This window comes from Triticum aestivum, chromosome 3B (assembly GCF_018294505.1).
Source record: "Triticum aestivum cultivar Chinese Spring chromosome 3B, IWGSC CS RefSeq v2.1, whole genome shotgun sequence".
Lineage (NCBI taxonomy): Eukaryota > Viridiplantae > Streptophyta > Magnoliopsida > Poales > Poaceae > Triticum > Triticum aestivum.
In genome coordinates this window covers 720406255-720416517 of record NC_057801.1, presented here as the reverse complement: position 1 = coordinate 720416517, position 10263 = coordinate 720406255, and the positions used below count along the sequence as shown (strand labels likewise).

The 10263-nt window shown below is 43.1% G+C and overlaps 1 long non-coding RNA gene across 1 annotated transcript; it reads right to left on the bottom strand.

Moving 5' to 3' along the window:
- Nucleotides 1-3988: 3988 nt before the first annotated feature.
- On the bottom strand, nt 3989-5880 carry LOC123066198 (uncharacterized). Its single transcript, XR_006431261.1, has 3 exons — nt 5260-5880; nt 4633-4739; nt 3989-4361 (listed from the first exon to the last, which is right to left on the bottom strand). It is a non-coding gene; the product is annotated as an uncharacterized lncRNA (long non-coding RNA).
- Nucleotides 5881-10263: the final 4383 nt, after the last annotated feature.

Genomic DNA, 10263 nt, shown 5'->3' with positions numbered 1-10263 from the left:
GTGAAGAAGCAATCTATCTGAGAAAGAAATTTTAAGAGGCTGGCCTATTAATTTTAAGAGGATTTTTAACCCAGCTTTTTTTGTTTAGTGCTGGTTTGGCTTGCCTTAGCTTTTATATTTGAACAATCAGGTTCACAAATAGATACCAACCTAGACACGAGCTGGATAAACCCTATCTGATTTTATTTTCTCCACTTGAGATTTGCAGGGGAGGTTGCATTGCCCGGAGGAAAGGCAAAGGAGGGTGATGCTGATGATGCAGCAACATCATTAATGGAGGCAAAGGAGGAGATTGGGCTTGATCCAGCCTTGTTCACTATCGTTTCCTCACTTGAGCACTTCTTGCCCAAGGTAAGATGTCTATGAGTTCTCGCTTATACCCCTACTGGGAAAAAATCACATTGTACAGCGGACAGACTATTTAAGTGCACACTAAAAGGCATGTTAGTTGTTTTTCTTCTTAGACTTCCAAAAAACACATGCATGCAGCCTAGATTTAGGATATGCTTATAGATGTTTTGAGGATTATGTAGCAGGCTTTTCTTTACAGTCCACTTTTGCCGGATAGAATTTATATTTGTCCCTTTGACACCACGACACCCTCGACACCCGACACCTCTTCGACCTCCTGTTGACCGAAAAGGTGCTCTTCGGCCTTCCAGAGGCCAACGGGGTCATATATATGTGAATTATGAGTTAGGTCATATATTTTCCAATTTTTTTATGAAAAACATCATATATATTTGCGTTGATCGGGTGGATTTAAATGTGCAGTTATTTCATTGCTGTGAGGGTCTGGTGTTCAATGACCTCCCCGTGCGTTCGACGAGCTCTGCCCCTGCGTTCGTGGGTGAGCACAAATGACATCTCCTCCTCTCCCCCTTCATTTGCTCTGTTCCAGTCTTCGTGCCGATGAAACTTGCTAGCTATAGGTGTATTCAATCATCAGTATGCATGACCACTATGTGTCTCCCGTTCGAAAGGGTTACATCTATAAATATGCATTCATTTGCATATTTATAACCATAATTCTTTCGAATTGTCCAACGTTATCCATGGACAGCCCGAGTATGTATAGATTGGGTTCGTTTTCCCATATGCTCTGCTCCGGATCCGATGCAGAATTTCGTCAGTGCCTCTCTGTTGTTCTCCGGGTACACATCCTCTCTGCTTATTGCCGAGACGTGTATCAGGAGAACAGCGGGGAGGTGCTGTCGAAATTTTGTGTCGGATCCGGAGCAGAGCATGGGAAAATGAACCCAATCTACACATACTCGGGTGGGATTAGGACCTATCTTTACCTATTAGCATCTAGGTTGCATGGACGTAATAAAACTGAGAAACTCTATTAACTGATGAATATGGTTTGCTGAGTTATGTATGTATTTCTTATGTGTCCAGTAGCTAGGCAAGATGAGTGATCGTGCGTGGATGTACACCGGTAACCCTAGTCAGAAAGACATGACCCCTGAATGGATGACAAAAACCAAGGGGTTTATCAGAGCCGCATTTGCAAATGGACAGAAAACAACCTGGTGCCCCTGTGTCGAGTGCGACAACTATCGTAAGATGTCAGAGTTTGAAATGATCAAACACCTGCAGAAGTGGGGTTTTACGCCCGGTTATACGATGTGGACATTTCATGGTGAGTCTGCCCAACGTTCCAGAGCTGAGGAGGGCCGTCGTCGCACCGACAAGCATGGTACCGGGATGGAAGACATGGTGCAAGACTTTGATGATGCTCGGGATTCGGAAGATGAGATGGAGGAATCTGCAAAGGCCTTCAATGATACGTTGGAGTCTTAGAAGCGTCCTCTCCATGAGCACACCGAGCTTTGTCAGCTGGATGCCATTGCACAAGTAATGGCTCTGAAGGCTCAATTCAACTTGGGAAGATAATTCTATGACGCGATAGTGACACTATTTGGATGCTTTCTACCCAAAGGCCATATAATGCCTGCAAACCTGTACCAGTCGGACAAAATCCTCCATGTACTTAAGATGCTCTATGAGAAGATAGATGCCTGTGAGAATGGATGTGCCTTATTTAGGCTCCAGTATGCGGACTTGAACTATTGTCCCATTTGCAAGTCTTCCAGGTATGTTGAGGTAGACAACAGTATGGGTGAGAAGAGTCTGACCAAAATCCCCATTAACGTTCTTCGGTATATGCCAATCATACCAAGACTTCAACGTCTATTCATGGTCGAAGAGACGGTCAGACAGATGACATGGCACAAATTGGGCAAAAGAACCGAACGGGATGCAGATGGGAATCTGATGATGGTACACACATCGGATGGTGCTGCATGGAAACACTTCGATGCATTGCATGATGAAAAAGCGTCAGATCTGAGGAATCCTCGAGTAGCCATCAGCACGAATGTGTTCAATGTGTTTGGTATGATGACAGCCCAATACAGTTGTTGGCCTGTATTTGTCATTCCACTCAATCTCCCCCTCGGACAGATTATGCAAAGAAAGAACATTTTCCTGACGTTGATAATTCCAGGGCCCAACTATCCGAGGAAGAATATGGATGTGTACATGCAGCCGCTTAAGGATGAACTGCAAGAAGCTTGGGATAATGGGATCAAGACATACGACGCCGCTACAAAAAAACTTCCTAATGCGTGTGTGGTACATGTACTCGATGCATGACTTGCCAGCGTATGCGCTATTCGTTGACTGGTGTGTGGATGGAAGGTTCCCGTGCCCCACATGCAAGGCAGCTCTTGAGTTTCATCGGCTGTAGGTGGGTGGCAAGTTTTCTTGCTCCGACATGCATAGACAGTTCCTGGATCCTCACCATAAGTTCAGAAAAGACAAGAAGAACTTCATCAAAGGTAGAGATGTCAAAAACTCTGCACCACCTGCATTGACAGGCCAACAGACCCTGGATGAGTTAAACGCTCTCGAGCCGGATCCAGAGCGTCCAGGGTATTTCAAGGGGTATAATACGGCTTGGACCCACAAGATATGCTTGTGGGATCTGCCGTACTTCAAAGACCTCCTTTTCCCACACAACATCTACGTGATGCACACTGAAAAGAATGTCGGCGAGGCCCTCTTTATTACATTGTTCGGCATAGAGGGGAAAATGAAGGATAATCCTAAGGCCAGAGTCGATCAGGAGGCTCTATGTGATAGACTGCTACAAAACATGAAACAACCAAAAGGAAAGAAGAATTGGGTGAAGCCAAAGGCATGGTTCAATCTTGGAAGGCCGGTTATGAGGGAAATACTCCTGTGGGTGAAAAAGGAGTTGATGTTCCCTGATGGGTATGCATCGAATCTAAATAGGGGAGCGAGCCTTGAAAAATTGAAAATATTTGGTCTCAAGAGTCATGATTGGCACATATGGCTTGAGCGGGTAATGCCGGTGATGTTGCGTGGATTTATCCCTGAGGATGAATGGATAGTACTGGCAGAGCTGAGCTCTTTCTTCCGTGTTCTACGTGCGAAAGAATTATTGCCTGGCTTTCTAGAAGAAATGGAACACTACAAGAAATATGTCAACTTGTGACCACCACTATTGGTCACTGAAAGGTCACTGTTTTCAATTTGTGACCTTTTTGTGACCAAAAACATAAGGTTAAAAGCCGAGGGTCGTTAACTGACTATAGCGACCTTCTCTGTGAGAAGGTCGTGGACGTTTACGACCAAAATATTCCTACTGTGGTGTTTTGGTCACTAGCAACCTCCCTAGGCCACGTAGGCATCCAGCGTGGCAAGCTGATGTGGCACAAGATTCAGCCCGGTCCAATTCGGTTTTCTACATGGGCCTAGCCCAACAATTCGGCCTTCTTATATATTTTTTCTATCAATTTTTGATCAACTTCATGGGCTAAGCCCAACATTGCAACCTTTTTTATTGTTGGGTTGTGGCCTTTTTGTCTAAACGAATTTAGGGTTTCTTTTTTTTCAAAAGAAGGGTCCACTAGTCAGATGGGTCCCAATTGTCAGGTTCTAGTAACTGGGTCCCATTTGTCATGTTTTGGTAAGCGGGTCCCATCTATCAGGCTCATATTCTTCATATTTCAAGCATTATTTTGTTTGGCAGAGACAAAAACACACATGATACTTAAATAAGAGCAACCAGATCACATAATACAAGCTCTATCCGTTCCAATACAGAGGACCATACTGCTTTACAAGCTCTACAAGTGTAACAAGCTCTACATGTAATACAGTACTGCTTTACAAGCTCCTTCCATGTGATCACAAACTACCTGCTCCTGTCATGAACATACTGGACTCGCTGGATGAACATAGTCAGATGAACAACATGCCGGACTCGCTCGAAGACCATAGTCAGGGCTGGGAACAAACAAAACAACAACATGGCTTCCACTGTCATCCTGTTACATGAATCAGAGAAGAATTAGAAAAACTGGGGGAAATATATGTCGTAGCTAACAAAGTAAGAAACAATAGTGAGACGAGCTGCGTTGGTACAAAGAAATGTGTTCTCACTTGCTTCGTTGAGCATGATAAATAGTTCATTTGATGAGATAGGTAGCCTTGAGGCTGCTGTCTGAATAAGGTCCTGGAGGGGAGAAAAGAAGCTTACATATGATACTACATGGCACCAAATGCATACAGTAACAAGTTGGGTCAACAAAGCCTTACTAGGAGTTCATTGCCGGCTTTGGCATATGGCAGCGGCAATGAAGGAGCACCTATGTCAAGAGAAATCACACATGTCCTGAACCCTGGGCATCATTTTAACTTACAAACTGCATCACCAAATAAAACTACCAGGTTAGTGACAACCTTAAAAATGGAATCAGGCAGTCTCACGTTTTGAGCCACTTGTAAGATCAATACCAGTTTTCTTAAACTCGGATGTGAAAGCAAAATACTTTCCAGAATTAGCAAGGATTCCTCTGCCTAACTAGATTCAGCACGATACAAGCAGGGCACCTTATGCTCTGCACCTAGCATGGCAAGCTTTGCAATAAAATAAACTAGCACATCAAGGTTGTTACATGAAAACTGACATAACAGTCAGGTTCAGAACAAAAAAAATGCTCTACAAGGATTAAGGGATCACTATGTCAAAATCCACAAGTAAACTAACAACTTAAACAGGTTGCCAATTCCATACCAAACCAAGTTTTATGCATCAGTATTACCATGCGGAATCACACACAGAGACCACCATGACAATGCAAAGGCCTAACTTAGGTTCGAGTTTGTGTACATATAAAAGCAGGAAACAGGGATGGCTAGTACAAAATGCTAATTCGACTTAACCCATTTGTTGGACACCTTGCTCTGGCCGGCACCACCGTACGCCCTCACCGACGCCTCCAGCCTCGCCCCGTTCAGCTCTCTGACTGCACAAAAAAATGATACACTTCAGAACTTGCAATTTCAGAGAATATACTGAATAAATATGCCGCCCACCCGATTGAGCGAGCCACATGAATTGTTGCTTGAGTTGACTTGAGAAAGCGATAGTACGCTGAAGGAATAATCTATAGTCCTGGTCAATCAGCGATGACCCATGAGGCCAATACAGTAGAGCATATGCACAAATCGTATGCTTGTTGCTCACGGACATACTGCTAGTACCGACATGCACACAACACAAGACAACTACCAAGCATCCAACATCAGTGGCTTATCTCCTCTAAAAGTGCAACCTTATTTTGCATCTACACTAGCCCCTAATCGTGCAACAATTTACAGTAATTTGAGGAGTATTTGCTAGGATCATGATGACAATTTTAGATTAAATTGCAGTGTTTGTCATCCACAGTTGTATGGTTCTATCTAGGATTACATAAAAACAGAGAAAACAGGGAGCTACCCAGCATCCACGACTAGAGCTAGTAGTAGGAACACATGGTAGAGTAGTAGAGCCGCATCACAACTACTGTCAGCCGGCAAGGCATGCATTGTGCTACCTACTCATGGTTCAAAGAGCCATCTCGCTGAACCTGAACCTGAAACTAAATACCCATGTCTTGAGCATTCAACTGACCCTAGGCCAAGCTACAAAGGGAGATGTACTTCACATGCTATTCTGGAACAACTAAGAATACTTCACATGCTATTCTGAAACAACTAAGAATACTTCACATGCTATTCTGAAGCAACTAAGAACAATTCACATGCTATTCCGATACAACTAATAACAATTCACATGTTATTCTGATACAACTAATAATATTTCACGGTTCCCTCTGTTCTTGAAGAAACAACCAATATGTTAGGAGTAGATTAATAGAACAAAAGTAGGCCTGATTTCTCAAAGAACTCTGTTCTGGAGATACAGCGCCTCCTTCTTCTGCTGGATCTCTTTTGCTTCCTGGATTCATGAACACAGATAAGAATCAATCAATGTTGTTACTTTGTAGTATCATCAATCATTAAGAGTAAGTGCGATTGTGATTGATAAAGAATAATAATTAAGAAGGATGGATACTGTCGTGCCTGCCAGTTAAGCGAGGTTGGATGTGTGCTGAAAGCAAAGCAGTATGCATGTGTAGCGAACGAGTAACAAAACCTCGATCCGTGTTTTTGACATAAACATGACAGTGCGGCGGAGGGAGTAAATAATACTAGCAAGTGCAGGAAGCAGAAGTACATGTCGCAGTTAATAAATTGATAAAGGGATGAGCAAAAAATTCATGATGCTCAAATCATCCAGGACAATATGATTTGCAAGCGGCAGTAGGTTGAGGTCAGGATAAACAAGTATGAGGATGATAAGCAAGTGATTTTGCTCTTATTTCTTCTACTACTCAGTACAGTAGCTAATACAAGAAGATAGAGACACATGCATGCTGCTGTTTTGATTGCACAGAATTCGATCATCGCTGGCTACAATCGTGAGATGATTTGTGAAATGTTGTCCTGATTTTGGTTAAGATACCTCGGTGGAGAGGTGGTGGGAGCGCATGGGCCTCCTTGGCACGAGCCGACGTCGCTCCTCCGCCTGCGCTCGCTGGAGCAGGGAGCCACCGAGCCTCCTCGCCGCGCATCGAACCACCGCCATCGTCTTCGGCCTGCCAATAGTTGCTTAGGGATTTGGAAGAAGAAAATGAAAAGGGGAGGAGATGATTGGGGGTCTGACCTTGATGGCATCAGGGTAGCAGTGAAGCTGCATCATTCATGCCTTCGGGACAGGAGAGGAGGAAGACGTCCCGTCGATGGCATCCCGGTGCTCAAGCAACGACAGCGTGTTGGATCTGCAAGGGAGACAAGATGAGGTGAGGAAGAGAGGGAGGGATATGACGAGGACAAATGGAGGGACTCACCTGAGTCACCGGAGCAACGCTGGAGCCACGCCGGCGAGGTGACAGAACGCAAGAGGCAGATCTGGTCGGGGGAAACGGAGCAATGAAGGCAGTGGAGCTCAGATCTGTCCTGCATGGATCTGCTGCTGGAGGTGGAGGGAGGGAGGAAGAGAAGGGGTCGCCGGCGGTGGAGGAGGCCGGGGTTGGGGGAGGTCTGCGGCGGTGGCTGGGTTGGAGGGGTTCGATCTAGAGAGGGGGAAGAGGTGGGTTGGAGGGGATCGATCCGGAGAGGAGGAGGAGGAGGAGTCGTGGGGATACATGCCATGTCGTCTCCGCACGCGCACCGGATCTCGCCGCGCGCGTGCCGGATCTCGCCGGTCGTCGATTCCCGCCTGAGGTCGCCGGAGGTGGCGGCAGCAAGGGAGTGGTGGTGCGCTAGGGTTCGGTTCGAGAGAGAGAGAGAGAGAGAGGAGGGCACGGCGGGTTGGGTGGGGCTCGCGACAAAGAGAGGGGGGGTTGCTGCGGTTGGTTAGATGGGCCGACGGACGGATCGATGTGTATGGATGGACAGATGTTTTCCATGTCATCAATCCATGCCATGATTGGTTGCACCAATCAGAATTAAGCTTATGTATTATTGTTTTTTCCTTTTGTTTCTCTTATTTTTTTAACCTCTTATTCCGGATAACATTCAACACTAAAAGAGGAGGTAGCCTGTGTTTCGGCCGCAGCAGAGAGGAGTTTTCATTTACTAAGGGAGTTTTTATTTTCTTTGCACGAAAAATTCATTTTCCATTTTTTGAGTGCCCGAAATGAGTTTTTTTTGTGAAGGATCTACCATATATTTGCTGCAAAATTGGACCAAATCATTTTTCTAAAATACTAGGCCATATCTAATGCACAATTTACCAAATGGTTGGGTGTCAAAAGTTTTGATCCACCTCTGGTGAAAAAGACAAATTTCCACCGATTCAGCTGGAAGCGGGTCAAATTTGAACTGCAGTTGCCTCATAGTTTGCTCTTTATTTGTTTCAAAAATCATTTCTAGGTACATAAGTATCTATTTAATCAGAGAAACACCAAAAAAATTCCAAGATTCAACCACTAGCTAGGAACGGTCATTCCCGCCGTTTTGACCGCATTTTGAAACGGGCATAAAAAATTCAAAAAAACCGAAAAATTGGGAAACCTTCGCATTGTGTCATTATATGTGGCCAAGTTCCCAGGAAAAATAATAAACTTGTAATACGGCAATTATTTTAAAAAAGTGTTCTCAGAAACGAGCTATCGTGCGTGAAGATTCGTGGCTTTCAAGCCAAATGATCAATCTTATGGCCACATTCATGGCATAGTTTGTTTAAATGATCTCATATTGTGCACAAGGGTGCATATTGGAATGGCAAACAATGTTGATTTGGGGAGTTTTCACTTTCATTGCACAAAAGAGCCATTTTCCATTTTTTGAGTGCCCGAAATGAGGTTTTTTTGTGAAGAACCTACCAAATAATTATTGCAAAATTGGACCAAATTATTTTTCTAAAATACTAGGCCATATTTAATGTACAATTGACCAAATGGTTGGGTGTAAAATTTTTTGATCCACCTCTGATGAAAAAGACAAATTTCCGCCGATTCAGTTGGAAGCGGGTCAAATTTGGACTGCAGCTACCTCATAGTTTGCTCTTTATTTTTTCAAAAAATCATTTCTAGGTACAGAAGTATCTATTTAATCAGCGAAACACCAAAAAAATTACAAGATTTAGCCACTAGCTAGGAACGGTCATTCCCGCCGTTTTGACCGCATTTTGAAATGGGCATAAAAAATTCAAAAAAATTAAAAAATTGGAAAACCTTCGCATTGTGCCATTATATATGACCAAGTTTCCAGGAAAAATAATAAACTTGTAATACGGCAATTATTTAAAAAAAGTGTTCTCAGAAATGAGCTATCGTGCGTGAAGATTCGTGGCTTTCAAGCCAAATGATCAATCTTATGGCCACATTCATGGCATAGTTTGTTCAAATGATCTCATATTGTGCAAAAGGGTGCATATTGGAATGGCAAACAATGTTGATTTGGGGAGTTTTCACTTTCATTGCACAAAAGAGCCATTTTCCATTTTTTGAGTGCCCGAAATGAGGTTTTTTTGTGAAGAACCTACCAAATAATTATTGCAAAGTTGGACCAAATTATTTTTCTAAAATACTAGGCCATATTTAATGCACAATTGACCAAATGGTTGGGTGTAAAAAGTTTTGATCCACCTCTGATGAAAAAGACAAATTTCCGCCGATTCAGTTGGAAGCGGGTCAAATTTGAACTGCAGCTGCCTCATAGTTTGCTCTTTATTTTTTCAAAAATCATTTCTAGGTACATAAGTATCTATTTAATCAGAGAAACACCAAAAAAATTCCAAGATTCAACCACTAGCTAGGAACGGTCATTCCCGCCGTTTTGACCGCATTTTGAAACGGGCATAAAAAATTCAAAAAAATCAAAAAATTGGAAAACCTTCGCATTGTGTCATTATATGTGACCAAGTTTCCAGGAAAAATAATAAACTTGTAATACGGCAATTATTTTAAAAAAGTGTTCTCAGAAACGAGCTATCACGTGTGGAGATTAATGGCTTTCAAGGCCAAATGATCAATCTTATGGCCACATTCATGGCATAGTTTGTTCAAATGATCTCATATTGTGCACAAGGGTGCATATTGGAATGGCAAACAATGTTGCCTAAGGAAGTTTTCATTTTCTTTGGACGAAAAAACCATTTTCCATTTTTCGAGTGCCCAAAAGGAGGTTTTTTTGTGAAGGACCTCCAAATAATTGTTGCAAAATTGGACCAAATCATTTTTATAAAATACTAGGACATATTTAATGCACAATTGACAAAATGGTTGAGTGTAAAAAGTTCTATCCACCTCTCGTGAAAAAGACAAATTTCCGCCGATTCAGTTGGAAGCGGGTCAAATTTGAACTGCAGCTGCCTCATAGTTTGCTATTTATTTT